Below are 19,652 nucleotides of genomic sequence, written 5' to 3'. Positions count from 1 at the left end.
CCTCTGTGTGCCTCTGTCTCTGGTGGAGATTCACTCCACGTGATGCCCTCCTACTCCAGTGTGTCCTTGTCACCTCGTCACATCAGCAGTGACCCTGTTTCCCACCAAGGTCGCATTCTGGGCTACCTGGGGTCAGCCATGTGTCAATCTCAGGGGGCACAGTTTACCCCCCAACACTGCCATTGTGCTGCTATGTGCCACGTCAGGACGTGCAAACCCCTGGAGCCAGGAGGTAGCTCAGCGGTCACCAAGGACAAGGTGGTGGATGTGGCAAGTGAGAGTGACCGCCGAGAGGGCAAGTTCCTTTGAGAGGGGAAGGAAATATTCTAAATTAATTGTGACTTCTGCCTGGGGGCCTCAGGGTGACCAAGCCCTTGCTGATGGCTGCTTTGACCACTGGTTCCTTGAGCACACTGCCACCCAGTGAGATGTCCCTTCTTATTGGACCAGACATTGTCCGTGTCCACACAGTAGTCGGGCTCATGCTGACAGAGTCGTATGTGCCTGGACTTGGATCGACTCCGTCTCATCCCCCTTCCCCTCCGAGTCCCTCCCCTCTCCCCTCCCCCCTCTCCCTCCTCTGCTCGGCCCATCTTGCTTTGCTGGTTTATGTGTTCATTGTTGGTACTTTCCACACACACATAGAGGAGGCATACTTATCCTCGCACACAGCACGACTTTGTTGAATTCATTCAGAATTCTCCCCCTTTCCTGTCCCTCCCCCTCCCCTCCCCCTCCCTCTCCTTCTCCTCCACTGATCAATCCTCTATCTTTATGATATCCGGTCCCCCCTTTCCCCTTATTTTGCTCTAGACTCCACATATACGAGAAAACATTTGACCCTGGATTTTCTGAGTCTGGCTTCTTTCTTTCTTTCTTTTTTTTTTGGTGGTGGGGGATACCAGGAATTGAACCCAGAGGCACTTGACCACTGAGCCCCATCCCAGCCCTATTTTGTATTTTACTTAGACACAGGGTCTCACTGAGTTGCTTAGGGCCTGGCCGTTGCTGAGGCTGGCTTTGAACTTTCGATCCTCCCGCCTCAGCCTCCTGAGCCTGGCTTATTCCACTTCACGTGGTGTCCTCCAGCTCTGTCCATTGACCAGCAGATGCTGTGATTTCATTCCTCCTGGTGGCTGAGTGAAACCCCATGGTGTATATATACCACTCATTGATGGGCGTCTGGGGTGTCCACAATTCGGCTGTTGTAAATTGTGCTGCTATAAAGGTTGAGTGCTGTATCAACAGAGAATGCTGATTTTAGTTCTTTTGGATAGATACCAAGGAGGGGGGTCAGCTGGGCCCTGTAGTGGTGCCATTCCTAGTTTTTTGAGGCATCTCCGTTTTGCTTTCCAGAGTGGTTGTGCGTCCTCGGTCCCCTCAACAGCGTAGGAGAGCACGGTCCCCCGTCCTCACCGGCATTTGGTCTTTATATTCTTGACGGCTGCTGTTCCGACTGGGGCCAGGGGAAACCTTAGTGTGGTTTTGATTTGCATTTCCCTGATTGCTAGAGATGCTGGATATGGTTTCATGTAGTTGTTGGCCGTTTGTGTTTCTTCTTCTGAGAGCTGTTTAGTTCTTTGGCCTGTTTGTTAATTGGGCTATTTGGGTTTTTCGGTGCCTTTTGAGTTCTCTTTGTATCTGGATGCTAACCCCGTCAGAGGACCTTCTCTTCGTGCCCTCGCGTCACTTGCTGTGCAGAGGATTTTTAATTTGGTGGCTCCCAGCGGGACTTTCTTGACCCTTCCGTGGTCCCACCACCCTCCTGGGGTCCAGTTAAGCCCCGCCCCTTTCGGGAGCCTTCCTGTGACTCCGCCCTCCCCAGCCCCTCCTTCCGGGCATTTCTGCATCACTTGGGAGTGTGGTTCTGGGGTCTCTGTGTCCTCTGGTGCTTCGTGAGTCTCTGCAGTAGGGTGCCGGTCCCGTAGCGACCCTGGTGCAGCCCTTGGTCTCCAGCCGGTGACACGATGCCTGCTGAGATTGTGGCATGTGGGTGGAGCTCCGCACAGAGTCTGACTCACCTTCTCCCTGAAGAGGAGACAGCCCGCCCCCAGGGAGCAGCTCTTGGCAAGAGTGTGCCACCTGCTTCCTGTGTGCGTCCCGGAGCCGAGGCGCTGGGTGGGGAGCTTCACCCAGAGAAGGGCCTCTGTTCCGCAGGAGCTCCTCGCTGCACGGAGACCGGGGACCTCTGCAGGGGCCTGGGTGCACCCTGGGGAGGGGACGGCAGGTCAGACTGCCCCATGAGGCCTGTCATCTGAAAGCCTCCGTCAATGTCACCTCCTCACGCCCCCGGCCTCTGCTGGCCTGCTCTGGGTCCCTGACCCTTCTCCTCCCTGCCAGCCCAGACTCCTGGCTGGATTCCACTTGACTCACAGAAGACATCAGCTTGGGGCCCCACCCCGGCTCCAGAGGGTCGGGGAAACCTGGAGCTCACAGCCCAGTGTTCTGACGGTCGCTTCTCAGGGTGGCGTTTTAGGCAGGAGGGGAGGGCTAGCTGACATCTGGGGTGCTAGACGTTCTTCTTTCTGATTTGGGCAGAGAGAAGCCTGTCTTCGTGTTTCCTCTCCCGAAACCTCTGCCAACATTCCAACATGTTTCTTTATCAGAAGTGGGACGGTGTTTTCCCCAAGGAAATGTTTCAGGAACTCCAGTATCCGCCGCAGGGAGGAGGGGAGTCCTGGTGAGGACGGCACTGCAAGTTCCAGCTTCAGAAGTGGAGGAAAAACTGAGAAAATGCAAAAATAGGGCTGTTACTAAAGCCTGGCCCTCCTGGCAGGGGACTCTGGGACTGATCTCTGCACGTCGGGCAGGACAAGCAGACGACATGGTCAGGAGAGGAGACCTGAGCAGCACAACAGATCAAAGCCACCTAATTGACACAGATAAAGTGCTGCACTCGGCGGCTCCTTCCACTCCAGGAAATGATTGCGGGGCGTTTGCCAAAGCTGTCAGCACAGGGCTCGTAAAGCGCACCGTAGCACTTTTCAAAAGATTGAAGTGACTCAGAGTGTGTTCTCTGGCCACAGTGCAATTAAACTAGAAACCAACAGCAAGAAGGTAACTAGAAAGTCTCCAACCGCTTAGTTATTAAGCCACGTGCTTCTAGCTCACCTGTGGTTCACAAATGAAATTGCAACCGGAATTGGGAAATCAGAAAACATTTTTAACTAAATGATAATGAAGGTCTATCACACTGATAGGTTATAGTCAAAGAAATGCTTAGAGAGAAATCTGTGGCCTTTCATATATTTTCAGCCCTATATACGTATGTTCATTTGTACTTATGAGGACAGACTGAAAATCTATATTTTAAGCTTCCATCTGAAGAAGCAAGAAAAAATTGAGTCAACTTCAAAGAAATTAGAAGGAAACAGATGATTAGGACAAAAGCAAAAATATTGTCATAGAAAGCAAATAGACCATGGAGAAAACAGTGAAGACAAAAGTCTATTATTTGAGATCAATGAAATTGACAGACCCCTAAAAGAACAGAAGAGAGAAGATACATTGCCAATATCAGAATGAGGGTGAGAACTGCCAAACCCTGCAGATGTTACGAGTGTTGGCTGGCTCGTGAGAGATCGGGAACACAGATCTGCCAAACAGCACATTCCAGAGTATGGAACAAATTCTCAAAATGCAGTCATAAATAACCCAGTCAAAATGGGCAAGAGTTTGAAGGGTTGGCCAAAGATGATATAACAGCAACTAAACACACGAGAAGACGCTCAGCATCGTTAGACAGGAGGAAGAAAACGAAGCTGGCTGTGAAATGCCACTACCACCCACCACATGGGCTGAAGTGAAGCCCCCTGACCATACCACGGGAGGTGGAGGGTGGGGTGGAGCAAACACAGCCAGACATCCAACCGAAAAATTAAAATGGAATCCTGAAAGGCTAAAATAGTCCAAAACAAGTCAAGGAAGGAGAAGAAATAAACAAGAAATAAACAAGAGGGGACAAAGAAAATGAATAAGAACATGGTTGGCCAGGGCTAAAACACATCTATAGTCATCCTAAATGTAAATGGTCTAAATATGCCAAATAAAAAGCAGAGATTGTCCAACTAGATAAAAACACAAGACCCAGCCGTCTGCTCTGTCTGAGAAGCTACCTTGGATATGCAGACAAGAAGATCACAAGCAAAAGTCTAGAGAAAATATTTCACCCAAAAACCAAAAAGAAGGAAGCTCACCCCTGGCTCAGCAAACCTCTAAATAAGAGACGCTTACAGGAACAGAGGCGGTCACTGGGCACCGGGGCCACTGCGCCACAATCAAGGAGCCCCAGGGGACTGTTGGCTTCACAGCAAATAGACAAGGCCACCGCTGACGGAACAGAGGGAGCAACAAACACATTCACAGCCCTGAGCACCACGTGCAGCCCATGTGGCCTGGCATTGGTAGAACATTCTGCTAAGAAACAGCATAATGCATCTTCCTGTCCAGAGCACATGGGAAGGCTGGGGACGTAGTGAGAAGTAGACACTTGCCTGGCATGCATAAGGCCCTGAGCTCAACCCCCAGCACCACACACACACACACACACACACACACACACACATAAATAAATGAATAAAATTCTTAAAATTGCTCTAATGAGTCTTTTTTAAAAAGCATAAATATTAAATATTCATCAAAGTGAATCATATTCCAGACCACATAAAAAATGTTAACAGATTCCAAATATTTCAATAATAAAAATATTTTTTGAATGGGAGAGATATAAATCATTGTGTAAAATAACAACAGAAACGTAGGTGGAAAATTTGGAAACTAAAAACCATATATCTAAGTAATTCTTAGACCCCAAAGGAAACTAGAAAGTATTTAAAACTGGGTGGAAATGAGGACTCAACACATCAGAAACCGTAGGAGACAGCTAAAGTGAACTTGGAGGTCAAGTTCAAGCACTGACCACTCAGGGCAGGAGTCAGAAGTCTGGCATCCACAGCCCTCCACCCTGAGAACATCCACAAAGACCAAATTAACCGGAGGACGGGCAGGCGGAAGGAGACCACGCAGAACACAAAACACGGAAATCGAAAATAGGAAGACAATAGAGAAAGCTAATCAGGCTGAGAGCTAATTTCATTTAAAAGATTAATGAAATCGACACAACTCAAGCCCGACAGAGCAAGAATAAAAGAGAAAAGACGAATGGCCAGTGTCCTGCATGCAAAAAAGGACCCGAGAGCGGGCCGTGCCACCTGGGGCGGTCACAGGGGAGGACCACGGACACACTTATGTCCGTGGGCTTGACATTTTAGATGAAAATGGAGCGTTTCCTGGAAAGACACAGATGAAGTTCAGGAAGGAGACACTGAGAGCCCGACTCGTCCTCTGTCTACTGAAGGAGCGGGACTCACACTCAGGAACTTCCCAGGGAAAACGGCGGCCTGGCTGGCCTGACCCGGGGAGTCTGAGATACATTTAAACAACAACAAAAATGTCCACGCTCTACAAACTCTTGCAGGAAACAGAAGAGGAGGAAATAGCCCCTGACCTGGGAGCCTGGAAGTAGCCCAGTGTCTGCAGCCCAGGGGTTTTGAGAGGCCAAGCCACTGAATGGAAAGCCAGATTCTTTCCGATAGTGACATTGGACCAGTGGATCCCAAGCAGGGTGACTGCCCTCCGCCATACTGGCTTCTCATGATTTCCAGGTGTGGAATCCAAAGATCCGAAGCTTCTGGAGAAATGCTTTACAATGTACCTGTGGACAGTGACAGGTGGGCTCTGTACCTGGGCTTTCAGGAGGGGACCCATCTGAAATGTGGCCAGTGTGTTTGAACAGCAGAATTCCATGTCCTACTTAATTTCAATCTAAACTTAAGTTCTTAGTGGATACCATACTTGACAGTGTAATTTGAGAAGAAAATACAGGAGGAAATGTTGTTAGCTTGAATTAGACAAAGATTTCTCAAGTTTTCCACTAAAAGCATGACCGATACAAGAAAAAAATCAAAGAGAATTTGGGCTTTATCAAAATCAAAAACTTTTGGTTATCGAAGGACTCTTAAAAAGAGAATGAAAAGAGACACCTTTGACTAGGAGAAAATATTTGAAAATCATATATCTGACCAATGGCTTGTGTTCAGAATACCTAAAGATTCCCCAAACTTGTAAAAAGCAAATAACTCAATTAAAAACAACGAGGAAACCACCCAGGCGTGGTGGGGCATGCCTATAATCCCATACCTTCCTGAGGCTGAGGCAAGAGGATTGAAGTTCAAGCCCAGCCGGGGCGACTTAGTGAGACTGTGTCTCACAATAAAACTAAATAAAAAGGGGCTGAGGATCTAGCTCAGTGGTAAAGCAGCCCTGGTTCAATCTCCAGTAAAAAAAAACTATAAAAAATATTGGGGAAAACAATCGAACAGAGACTTCATCAAAGCACATTTGTGGAAAGAGAATGAGCACGTGTAAAGGCCTCACGTCTCTAGTTATTGATGGAAATACAGGTTAAAACCACAGTGAGGGACCATGGTGCACTTTTTAGAATGGCTAAGAGCAAACAAGTCTGATGATACCCAAGGTTGGCAGCATGTGTCACTGATAGGGGGCAAAATGGCACAGACACTTGGGAACGTATTGTGTTAGTTTACCATAAAGTTATTTTAATAGAAATGTGCCGGGTGGTTCAGCAATTCCACCCTTTGGTGTCTACCAAGAAAAATGAAAACGTGTTCCTGGAAGACTTCAACAGGAACGTCAAAGTCAGTTTCACTCACAGCCACCCAAGCTGGAAACGGTTCGGGTCCCCTTTAACGGATCAGTGGGAATACTGTGGTCTATTCCCACTCTGGAATACCTCCTGGAAGTAAGAAAGAATGAACAACGGAGGCATGAAACATGTTTTGAATTTCAAAACATCATACTGACCCATGGTCCTGCAGGGTCTCTTTTACGTGAAGTTCAAAATACGGCCAAAGCAATCCACGGCCAGAGGAATTGCCCAGTGGCTGCCTTTGATGGGTGACAGGAGAGGAATCAGACTCAGGATGCAGTTTGTGAGATGGCCCGAGTGTCCCTCCTGATGGTTGTCTTGCCTTAAGTGTGCATCCTGATTGTGGTGCGGGCCACCTGGGCCTGGGTGTGCATTCATGTGTCCACGTTTGTAAAAAGTTGTTGAATTTTACACGTCGGATCTGTGCCATCTACCGACTGTGACCTTTCCCTAAACAAAAAGTGAGCAGATATCTATTCACAGAGGGGAAGTGATGTCCCAGGCACGTTGTTAAATGGGACAATGCAGACGTGAGCCTGTCTGGGGTGAGAAAGAAACAGAAACCAGCCCTCACAGGACAAGAAAGGGAGACAGAGGACAGGCCCGGAGGCAGGCGGCACCGCCCCGAAGCCGACTTACGCTGCAGTTTCTGTTTCTGTTTTCTACTTTGGCATCATGTAAATAATAAAATTAAATATATAAATAAAGAAGAAACACCTTAGAGATGAAAGAGACACAAAGATGGGGGAGGACAACTCACTGACAACTACTACACACACAGGGTTCTCACTCCGAAAACAGCAATTAGAGGGAAATAATTAGGCATTTATTCTTCCTCTCCTGCCAGCAGTGTACAGCAGCTCTGGTCGATGGGGGACAGTCCTTAAGACTCTTAGCTAATAAGTATGGACAGATTGTTAGAAGTGGAACACAACCATTTTTCGGCTCCTATGGAATAATTAATTTGGGTAAAGTGCCAATGAATGGAGTCATTGGATGGAAGACACAGAGAGGTCAAGAGACTTGCCCTCACTCACACAGCTAACGAGCGGCAGGAGCGGGATCTGAACCCTGCTGGCCTGGTCTAGAGGCCATGGTTGTAGCCGCTGGACCCCTTCCCCTCGTAAAATGGTGTCTGGACCCTTCACTCCTTCCACAAACACTCGTCGTGAACCAGGGGGTGCCTCTGTGGGCGCCAGGGGCAGAGTCCCTCCCCTCCCGGTGGGCTCATGCACTTGGGCCAGACCCGTGTCTGGGGTCTCTGGGGGTTCACCATACTGTTAGATTTTGTGGTATATTTCCATAACCAAAATAAGGAAAAACAAGGGAGAGATGAAATCCTACGTCCTGAGAGTCCAAGTGAGTCTAATGGTGCAGATTCATTTCTACCTGGCTACCAAATCAAAACAACGTGTGACACTTTGAAGTGGAGGATGATGAGAGTTCACTATCCAACTTATTTCAGAAGCTCTCCCAGCTGGGCCGTGCCCGGGAGGCCTCCGCTCTCCTGGGAATGTAGTCACCACTGGGACAAGTCGTTCCCTGTGACCTCAGGATGCCAAGGTCTGACAAAGAGACTTGGACCATTATTAAGGCAGAGTCACGGGGGCCCCTCAGGTCCTAAGGAAGCCCTTGAACCCTCTCCCCTCCCCTGCGTCTCCTGCTCCACGCGGGCTGATGGCCACCCTGAGAGGAGCGTGAGCTTGGGGTACGTGGGCCTGACCCTGGCCCATGGCCCTCCTCATCAGTGACACACCTAGCCAATCACACACCCACAGGGAGGTTGGTGGCACTTTGTTCTCCCCAAGAATGAGGTGGCCTGTCAGCCAAGAAGCAGACGGCTGGTCTCTGACGCGCGAAGCTTTTCATTTAACACCTTTGGAAAGTGTTTTCGTTACTTCTAAAAGTGGTTTAAATATAATTACAGTGAAATTTTGTGTCATCGTGTTTTGGAATCCCTGAACGATTTCTGAGGGGTCCTGGTCTCCGTGGTTTGAAAGTTCACAGTTTAAATCCCTCCAAGGGCCCTTCTCTCTCATTCTGCCTTGGATTGTGTTAGGAGATAAGATTCATTTGAGAGTTTGGGACAGTCCTCTTCTCACACTGGGGATTAAGAAAGCCCTGAGGTTATCCTAACAGGCTCAGCAAATATTTGGGGAATGGGCAAGTGAGTGAAGGTAGGATTATTCCTCAAGGACAAGGGTCTGCCTTTCTTTGCTATCCAGGAGACTCTGTGGGGGACTTCAGAGACTGCAGTGAGCAAGGCATGGATGGAGGGGTGGGGGGATGGGTGGGGGTGGGTGGGGGGAGGGAGAGAGGATGGGTGGGGGGATGGAGGGGGGATGGATGGGGAGATGGATGTGGGTGGGTTGATGGGTGGATGGGTGTATGTGGGTGTGTGTATGTGTGGTGAGTGAGTGATGGATGGAGGAGGATGGGTGAAAGATGGGGGGTGGGGGTGGGTGGAAAGTCTCCTTGTCCCTTGCTGCCTCTACACCAGAAGGAAGGAAGCTGTCCCTGTTCCCATGGTACCTGGTCCTTGGCTTTAGAAGACCAGCCGGGGTAATCTGTCATCTGCAAACCTCGGTTGCAGCCCAAATACACCCCTCCCTGCCCACTGGCTTGGAGGAACCAGTCCAAGCGAGATTTTTCTTGGTGCCCAGACAGGTCCATCCACTCTCCTGTCTGGGCACTAATGACCCTCCTGCCTGCAGCCCTGGCCTTTGAGATGATGATGGTCAAGTTTATTGAAGTGATTTCTGACTCCGTGGGGGCCCCAGGGCCGTGGCTCACGGTTGGCAGATCTGGGAAGAAGGGTGCTACGGGGCAGGCAGGTCCTCCCTCTGCTCCCCCGAAGCCTGGACCTGAGAAACCCACGGTCTCCTGCAGTCCTTCCCTTGATGGACTCCACCTGACAGTCGGACTAGGCAGGCCTGTCAGGAAGGCAGGCGGCAGGCCGGGAAGGAATTTGCAAGCGAGATAATCAGTTATCGATTGGAAGGCCGGGCACCCCACCAGCCTTCTTGAGAGGAAATGAACTTCCTGGCTTTCTGGAATATTTACCGATGGGAGTGAGGGGCCGGGAGCCACCGCTGCATCTGAGGGCCCAGGACTTCTGATTCCCCATCTTCCTGTTCTTCAGGGAAGCCCTCTGCACCCAGGTGAGGAGGGAGGAAGCCCACCGCCCCTCCTGCCCACCCCCCCACACTCTCAGTGCCCACCTGACACCTCTGGTCTCCAGCTCCCACAGAGCGTGTCCACTCTCCTGAGCGAGGGCCCAGAGCCGCCTGCCCCCGCCATCCGGAAAGCCCCCTCCTAGGAGGTCTCTGCCTGCAGGGGGCGCCCGCCACCCAACAGCAGCTCCCGGAGCGCCAAGCCCCAGCTCCTGGGCATTCATCATCATTATCCAACGTGTCCCGCTTCCAGACAGGCTATAAAGAGAACCAGGGACGAGTGCCCCAGCGTCAGGGAAGTGTGGAGTTCTTGTTTTCATTACTCTCATTATTAATTTGTTTACATCTCACTTTGTGCCCAGAGGGTTTGCTGGGAGGAGTGGAGACGCCGCCGGGTGCCTCGGCTGTGTCCCATCTGGAGGCGGCCAGCCAGGAGGCGGATGGAGGAAGGCAGGCGTGTCCAGCCTCAGACTGGCTGTGTCCGGGCAGCCGATGACCTCCTGTGGCCCGGTGAGGAGTCTGCGTGGCCAGGGGACCTGCTCTTCAGGACGCGAGTCCCTGCTCCCAGAGATTCAGTCCACCTCTGGTGCCTGGGGCCCCAGGCGTCCAGCCCTGGAGTTCCAAGGCTCTCAGATCCCTTCTCCTGGGACAAGCCAGGTGGCTGAGGGGCTGTTAGCTGAGGGTGTGGACAGAGCCCGGTCTGGGTGCTCCCAGAGGCCAGGGCTGCTCCTCATGCAGGGCAGAGAGGGGTGTGGGGGCTGGACTGGGTCAGGCCCAGGGCCTGGACCAACCCCTCCACTGCCATGCATGTCCCCAAGCTGGACTTCGGGAGTCCCAGGGATCTAAAGGAAGTGCCTTCTTTAAGGCTGGAGGGTAGAATGAGCTTCCTGGAGCCGCTGGTGAGTGTGACTTACCTGCCGATTCCTCCTGCACCAGGCTGCGAGGCTGGGGCGGCCTCAGTGTGCCAGAGGCCCCGGGAGTGCAGGGCGGACGGGTTCTCTCCCTCCTGGGCTCCGTGGTTTAGAGTGGGCCACCCAAGTCCTGGGCGCCCGTGTGCCAGGCAGGTCAGAGTCCACCTGTGAGGCCCCCCCAGCCCCCAGTCCAGCTGTCCCCCTTGCTCTGTGAGCTGCCCTTGGTGGCGCTTGCTCCTGGTCGTTCCCAGCTGCCTGAGAGGGTGACAGGGTGAGGAGGGCTAGCCACTGGGTCTCCAGCCAGGCATGATGGTGTTCAAGTTCATCCTGGGGAGACCCCTATTTGCAAATACCTAGCTACTCTGTGCCTTGGTTCTGAGCGAGATGCCGGTGAGTTACACACAGGCGGGGCCCGGCCACAGCTGACAGAGGAGAGCTGAAGGTCGGAGTCCCCGTTCCCTGGGAGCTGAGTCAATAGACACGGGGAGCCCTGGGCCTGCGTCACCTCTCGTTACCTTAGCGTCGGGTCTTGGGAATGCCCAGGGCACAGGAGTCTGCTTCATTAACGTTCTGGGGGGGGGGAGTTTTGTTTTTACTGGTTTCCTCCCAGGTTGCCTGGCCCTGGCTGCCCCTCGGGCCTTGGGAAGTCCCCTGTGACCAACCCGGGGTGGGGTGGGGGGGTTGTCCAGTCTGCGCTCTGCTCCGAAGGCAGCTCCGGGCTCTCCAGCAGGCGGGGGGCCCCAGGACATGCCCTTGTCACGGTTTCCTTTGCACAAGCCCCTGGCTGGGTCGCCTTTCTGGCCAGCTGTGTCTCTCCCAAGCAGGGAGGGGCCAGCCGTGCCCCTGGAAGTCAAGACTGTGGCCAGCCGTCCAGGGAGGGATCCCCACTGCTTTCACGCCTGTGTCAATGTCCATTCTCTTTCTTCCCCAGGATGAGGAGAGTGAGAGCAAACGCACCTCTAGTGGGAGCCACTGACTGGGTGTGGGGAAAAGAAAGCCTCTGGGTCCCCTGGGGCTGGGTGCGCAGCCTGGGGCACTGTGCTGGGCTGGACTGGGCCCGCTAATCCAATCTGACTGATGTGTCCTCAGAAGAAGAGGACGAGCTCCCAAGGCTGCTCCTGCACCTGGGAAAGGTCATCTGAGGGCACCGTGGGAAGGGGACCTTGTGCAAGCCGAGACCTTGAACTTCTCATGGACCCCAGAGCCCTGAGAAAGTCATGTCTGCTGTCGAGGCCACCTGGCCTGTGGGGCTTCACAGTGGCTCCCTGAGCAGACCAGGGCAGCACCAGACCTCTCCAGCAGGACTTCTGGGAGTGCAGCAGGCTGCCTGGTGGCCTTCCCTGCAGGGGCGGCCCCTCCTCCCTCCCACTGCACCACAAAGGTCACACAGCCCTGCCAGGCTCTGAACCCGGGGGGGTCACGTGTCTCCTCCAGTGGACCCAAGGGCCTTCAGGCTGCAGGACCAGTGTGGCCGTTCCCTGGGCTACAGGCACTACTAGCCCTCAACCAGCCGCCCTCAGGGACCACCATGTCAGGTCATCCCGGGTACCGCTTTCAGAGATGGGCTGCTGGGCGGCTGGGCCAGGTGCTTGGCCCCGGGTGGACACTCTCATTTCCTTAACTAACAGGGAAAGTGAGCAAAAAGGGCCAAAGGTGCTCTGGATGAGTTCTTCAAGGGGTGCCATGTGCACTGAGAATCCGGCTGCGGGAGGTGTCTGAGAAAGGGGCAGGTCACTTTGTCACGTGTCAGAAAGCCACTTCCCCTTGAAGCGTGGGTCCCCCTCGGCCTCCCTTCCAGCGGGGCCTCCGCCTGGGGATCCTCTCTCCTGTGCCTGCGAGTGAAGTGGCGATGGCGGATTCCAACCTGGTGGCCTCACCAGGTGAGCGGCCCCGGAGCCTTGTGCGCCTGCAGGATTCATGGCCGCTGGACACGGGTCTGGAATCCGGGGTTTCCGCCCACTTTCCTGGTCCTAGGTTCCGTGGCTGCTGCTTATCTCCGTCTGATAGTAGAGGACATCCCCGAGGACAGTCTGTGTGAGCCCCTGGTGCCTTCCGGAGGTCCTGGGCGGGGTCTGCCGGGCCTTCTCCTGGGCACACGGCCCCATCTCTCCCGTCTGCTTCTGTGCCAACGTCCCTCCCTTGCTCTCAGGAGGGCACTTGCGACCACCTGCAGGGCCCACCCAGAATCCAGCTCATCCTCATCTCAAGACCCTGGATTGACTCACATCCGTCACATCCACAGCCTCCTGGAGCCAAAAGTGGACTCTGAGGGTCCAGAGCCATCACCCAGGTGGTGATTTTGAGGGTCCAGAGCCATCACCCAGGTGGTGATTTCCACCCCAGGGAGCTGGGCCACCTCGACCCCTGGGGGTCACGGGGTTCACCTGGACGCTGCCCGAGGAGTGCGGCTGTGGACACGGCTTCCTCAGCTCTTTCTGCCTCAGTCTGCTGGAGGCCACTTGTCCAACGGGGACCATGACAGAGGGCGGCACCGGGCTTGGAGCCTGGCCAGGAGCTGCCTTCCCGGCCCAGTTCTGTGCCTGGGGAGCTTCCCTTAGCATTTCTGGGGGCCAAAGGGAGTGAACTGACCCTTCGCGTAGGGTGGTCGTTGCTGCTGATGAGAAAAGAGGCACCGGCCGATCCCTGGCTCAGTGGCCAGCGGCCAGGGGTCAGTGCCAGCTCCGCATCACGCTGCTGCAGCACGGAGTGCGGGCTTCTCCGGCTCCTGCCCTCGGTGGTCATGGTCTCAGCCCTGGCCTCAGCACCTTCTGCACTGACCCTGGGGACATCGTCAGCTGGAGCTGCGTGACACCGTCCCTGCCTGGGGGCTTGCCCGAGAGGGAGGTGCCGCCGACTTGGTGAATGCAGGCGTCACCCCCTGAGGGATGTCTTCTGTCCCCTGGAAGAGGAGGCAGCTCCCCAGGAGGACGAGTGGGCAGAGGTCAACACCCAAGGATGGAGGGGTCACTCCAGGCCCTCTCCTTATGTGGACACGGAGACTCTCACCACCCAGTCACCACCCACTGGCCCTGCCACCTCGACGCCTTGCCCTGGGGTATCGGGTTTTGACTGTGGATCCGGGGCGGGGGGCACAAATCTCCAGACCACAGTGGGTGGCCACGGGGGTGGCCACGGTCGCTCAGCAGGCAAGATCTCCTCCAGTCCCTCTGATGTAACCTGTCCTCGGTTGCCATGGGTTGTCCCCAAGGTCAGCCTGGATGCCGTCCTCAGGGGCTGCAGCCCTGGCAGAGCTGTGTCCCCTCCTGCTGTCCTCCCAGGACCTTGAAGTGGTCTTCCCACACTGATTCAGGACTTGCCTGGGGCCTCAGCCTGTCTGTGCCTGGCCTTTCCCTGCTCGTCTCCTGCCCGTCTGGCCCGCCTTTGCCTGGGTGTTGGCCTCTGCCCCCGTCCTCCTGGGGCGCTGCCTCCTCTTCCACGTGGCAGGAGAAATCCCTCAGGGGGTGACGCCTGCATTCACCAAGATGGTGTTTTAAAGTCACTGGCAGGTCCACTGTCCTTGTCACCCTTGGGGAGTTGGCCACCAGATCTCTCACCGGGACCTCAGTGGGCCGCCCTGCCTCTCCTTACTGATTGGCTGCACCTGTCTCCTGTCACCTCTGTGCTCCGAGCCACACATATTAGGAGGAACACTCAAGGGACTGTGACGTCACAGCAAGGGCAGGGACAACGAGAGGCAGATGACCACGCTCATAAGGCTGCCATGGTGCTGATGAGCCAGTGGAGATGGAGCGTGTGGAGGGGTGCAGGGCAGGTGGGGCTGCCATGGTGCTGATGAGCCAGTGGAGATGGAGGGTGTGGAGGGGTGCAGGGCAGGTGGGGCTTTGCAGCAGGGTGGGCTGGGAGGGAGGGGCAGCAGGGAGGGAGGGGTGGGGGATGGAGCGGACGCCACACTCAGCTGGGACTGAGCCTGTGGCAGTCTCCGGTCTCTGCCTGGGACCCCCAGATGTGGGACCCCAGATACAGAGGGACAGCCGTATACGTCCTTCTGGGTCGGCAGAGACCTGCTCTGTAACAACAGACACCATCATCCCTGGTCTGTTTTAACTGGGGACACTGTGGACATCTCGGTGGCATCATGAGACCAAGGTTCTGAGCCAGTGTGGGCCCCGGGTTTCAGGCTCCAAGCCACTTCCCTCTTGACTCTCCGGAAGAAGGAACCAACAGACGTCAAGGTCAGGGACAATCATCTATCAGACAACTGGGGTGTCCTAGAGACGAGGGAGAAATAAAAGGAAACTTCTGACAAGGAGCTCATGAGGCAGCTGAGACAAGGCCAAGCTGTGAGATGTGGGGGGACCTTCAGGTTCATGGGCTTTAGCCCTGGAGGCTGGACCCCAGGAAAGGGGCTCTGTGTGCTAGCTTCCGTGCGTGCTGTTCTGATCACAAAGTGCCGTTGAAGTCTTCAATCCAGTTGAGTTGTGTCTTAGTCCATTTTCTGTTGCTATAACAGAATGCCTGACACTGGTAATTGATAAGGAAGGAGGTTGAATTTGTGGAGCTGAGAAGTCTGAGTGCATGGTGTCGGTTTCTGGGGAGGAGGCCTTGTGTTGCACTGTAACGTGGTGGAGGGAGGGAGTGGAAGAGAGTGTACAGGAGAGAGAAAACCCCTGAGAAGTGGCTTGCTTTATAACAACTTGCTCTTGAATGTCGGGTTCAGTCCCTTGAGAGCAAGACTCACTCCTTCAAGAATCAACTCAGTCCTAGGAGAGCAGCCTTAATCTCTGCCCTCATGACCGAGTATCCTCTACAAGGCTCTCAACCACGTAGGAGCACGATTTCAGCCTGAGTTTCAGAGGGGACAAACCCCACTCACACCCTAGCCAGTTAATTTTATGCATAAGTGTAAGTTGTGAATATCTGGTTTTCCCAGCACCACTAACTGAAGAGATCTCTTTTCCGTTGTGCGTTCTTGACGCCTTTGTTGAAGATCAGTTGATTTAGTATATAGATTTATTTTATTTGGGGCTTTCTGTGATGTTTCAATGATCTGTGAGTGTTTCTATGCCAGTGCCACACTTTTTGGACTTCTGTAGGTTTGTAACGTAGTTTAAAACTGAGAGATCAAACTTTGTTCTATTCCCTTAACATTACTTTGGTTGCTCTCAGTCTTTTGCGGTTCCCTAGGAATTTTATAATTTTTTTTTCTAAGTCTGTGAAAAAATGCCATTGGAATTTTGAGAGGGTTTGCACCCAATGGGTAGATTGTCTTAGCTGCTGCTGTAGTGTGGGCCTGAAATGTTCCCCACAGGCCTGTGTGTTAAAAAGGCTTGGTTCCCAGGTCATGGTTCTGCTGGGAGATGGTGGATCCTTTAAAAGGCGAGGCCTTATAGAAAGAAGAGGGTCATGGTGGGTGTGCCATTTAAGGGGATATTGGGGCCCTGACCCTCTACTTTTTGCTTCCTGGGCACTATGATGTGAGCAGCTCTTCTGCATGTGTTTCTGCCATGAGGTACTGTGCTCCAGAGGCTCAGAGCAACAGACCACGTCACCACAGATGAAATCCATGAAATCTGTGAGCCAAAATCTGCCTTTACGTTTACTGAAGTTATTTAACACTGACTGACACAGGTGGTAAGGACATTCTGGCAAGATTAATCCTGCCAATCCATGAACATGGGATGTCTGTCCATTTACTTGTATCTTCATTTCCTTCGTCAAGTTCTTTCAGTTCTCAGTGTAGAGAGAGCTTCCTTCCCTTGGTTAAATACATTCTTAAGTACTTTATTCTTTTTGATGCTACGGCAAGTGCAATTGTTTTCTTAATTTCTATTTGGACGGTTTCTGGTTAGTATGTAGAAAGGCAACTAATTTTTGTACGTTGGTTTTGTGTCCTGCAGCTTTACTAAATTCCTTAATTAGTTTTGACAGTTGTTTAGTGAAGTCTTTGGATATATAAAAATCATGTCATTTGCAGAAAAAGACAATTTTGCTTTTTTCCTTTCTGTTTTAAATGTCTTTTATTTCTTTTTCTTGTGTAATCGCTCTAACTAGGACATCCTGTTAAATAAAAGTGGCAAGAGTAGTCAGCTTTATCTTGTTTCTGACCTTCAATAAGTGTTCTGCTTTTCACTGTTGAGTTGATTTTAGCTATGAGCCTATTATATTCTAAATATTCTATAACTCATTTGCTCAGAGTTTTTAATTAATGATAAAAGGATGTTGAATTTTGAAAAATGCTTTTTCTGCATCTATTGAGACGATTGTATAATCTTTATCCTTTATTACCTTTATGCTGTGAATCACCTTTATTGGTTTGTGTATGTTGAACTTTCCTATCTTATTTTGTCGTATCTAGGGGTCAATTCCACTTGATCATAATGGATGTCCTTTACTGTCCTTTTGAATTTTATTTGCTAGCATATGCTGAGGATGTTGCATCTGTGTTTATCAAGGATACTGGCCCATAGTCTTCTTTTCTTGCATTAACCTTCTTTGGTTATGTAGTTTGGAAGTGTCCCTCTTCTTTGACTTTTTTTTTAAGAGTTTGGGGAGGTCGGGTGCTACGTCTCTAAGAGTCTGGCAGAATCCACTCTGGAAGCCATCCCATGCCAGCTTCTCTTTGTTGGAAGGTGTTGGACTCACTATGGGTCTGTTTAGACTTTCTCTTTCTTCAAGACTCAATCGTGGAGGGTCGTATGTTTTTAGGGATTTACCCTTTTTTTCTAGGTTCTCTAGCTGGTTGGCGTATCATTCATTTTGTGTCATATGTAGTCCCTGGTGATTCTTGGCATTTCTGTGGTATCAGTTGTAATGTCTCCTTTCTCGTTTCTAATTTTATTTCTTTGAGCCCTCTCTCTTTTCTTCTTGATGAATCCAGCTAGAGCTTTGTCAGTTTTTCTTCTCTGTTCAAAACGCCAACGCTGAGCTTTGTGGACCTCTGCTGTCTCCTGGTCTCCATTTCTCTTGTGTCAGATCTTGTCTTCACTGGGTCCTTCCTCCTGCCACCTCTAGACCCCGTTGTTCTGATCCTTGTTCCCGGAGATGTAAAGGTCGGTTGTTGAGATCTGTGGTGTCAGATTTTCATCACTGTGACCAAAATACCTGACAAGAACATCTGAGAGGAGGAAAAGTTCATTTTTGGCTCATGGTTTCAAGGACTTGGTCCAGATGTCCTCATTGCTTTGGGCCCAGGGTGGAACAGAACATGGCAGAAGGAGGGTGGAGTAGAGGTAAGATGTTCAGCTCTCGTCAGCCAGGAAGGGGGGGGCAGAGAGAGAGGATAACCCCAAGGGCAAGCCCCCGGTGATCCACCTCCTCCAGGCACAGCCACCTGCCTACAGTTACCCCAGTCGTCCACTCAGATTATTAATCACGGACGACTCTGCAGTGGATGATCTAATCATCTCACCCTGCATATTCCTACACAGTCACAGGAACTCGGGGGACACTTCACATCCAGCCCACAACAAGATCTTTCTTTTATTCACAATGTAAACATTCATTATTCTCAACTTCTTCCTGAGAACCTCTTTGGTCCACTTCATAAGTTTTGATATACTGTGTTTTTATGGTCATTCGTCTCAAAATACTTTTAAACTTTCCTTTTGACTTTTTTCTTTGACTTATTTGCTGTTCATGGATGCCTTGTTTGATTTCCATGTATTTGTCAATGCCCCAGTTTTCTAAGATTCATTTCTAGTTTTAGATTATTGTGGGCAGAAAAGATGCTTGATATGCGTTCTGTCTTGTTGAACTTGTCTGGACGTATTTTGTAGCCTCACACAGGATCCGTCCTGGGAATGTTCCATGTGTACTTGGGAAGCCCACAGATTCGGCTGCTCCTGAGTGGAGTGTTCTGTACGCCCATTAGGTCCATTTGATCTACAGTGTTGTTCAAGTCTGTTTTCCTATTGATTTTCTGCCTAGATGATTTCTTTTTTTGTTGAAAGTGAGGTATTGAGGTCCCCTGCTCTTATGATATTTATATGTTTTTCTCCCTCCGGTCCTGCTAGATATTTATGTGCCTGTATAATTGCACTTATTGCTTCTTGATGAATTGATTCATCGATGATTATTTAGTTACCATCTTAGTTTCTTATGACAAATTTTGACTGAAAGCTATGAGGGTATAAACAGGTCTGTAATTACACAGGATTGCCTCAAAGTGGATTCTTTCAGAAAGCAGAGAAGAGTATTTATATATATATTTCAGTACATGGTCTTCAATGAAACCAAGTTTTTAATATTTCGAGAATGGACAGTAACTGAAACCATGCTACTGAACGTCGTCATTATCTGTAGTCAGTACCTCCAGTGATGATCCCACTTCTACAACATTTGGGTTGACCCTTGGTTCTCAGTACGGTTGGGATCCAGTCATGTACCTATGGGTGATGTTCCTTTGTGGTGGACGCTGAAGAAATGTCTGCCTCTTCCCTCTAATGGTCAGTCCAGACTCCAGCTGCCTTCAAATGCGGAGTCAGAACTCGCAGGCACAAAAGGCCCTGCGAAGAGATCCCCTCAGAAATGGAGGAGGTGGTCTTTTTACACTGGGGGTAAGACACTTCTGAAAAGGCCTAGAACAGACCCGGGCTCTGTCCTGTTCATCATGTGAGTCTGTGCACTGACCCCTGGTCTGTGCGGGTCTGCTCAGCCACAGGGCCACCGGAAGGAGTGTCCTGTGGACCTCCAGGCCAGGCCTGTCCCCGTGCTGTCCTCCAGGGCTGGTGCTGGGGTTTGGGTGGCAGATCAATCCTGCTCAATCATGAATCCACAGAGAAGGGAGATGGTGACCAGGCACTGGAGCTCCTGTGGCCACCCCAGGGAATGTGGCTGATGTCTGTGGTCACCTGGGCTTCCTGGGTCTGAGCCCCAGAATCA

This window comes from Urocitellus parryii, chromosome 11, assembly GCF_045843805.1.
Source record: "Urocitellus parryii isolate mUroPar1 chromosome 11, mUroPar1.hap1, whole genome shotgun sequence".
Lineage (NCBI taxonomy): Eukaryota > Metazoa > Chordata > Mammalia > Rodentia > Sciuridae > Urocitellus > Urocitellus parryii.
Note: the sequence above shows the minus strand (reverse complement) of the source record.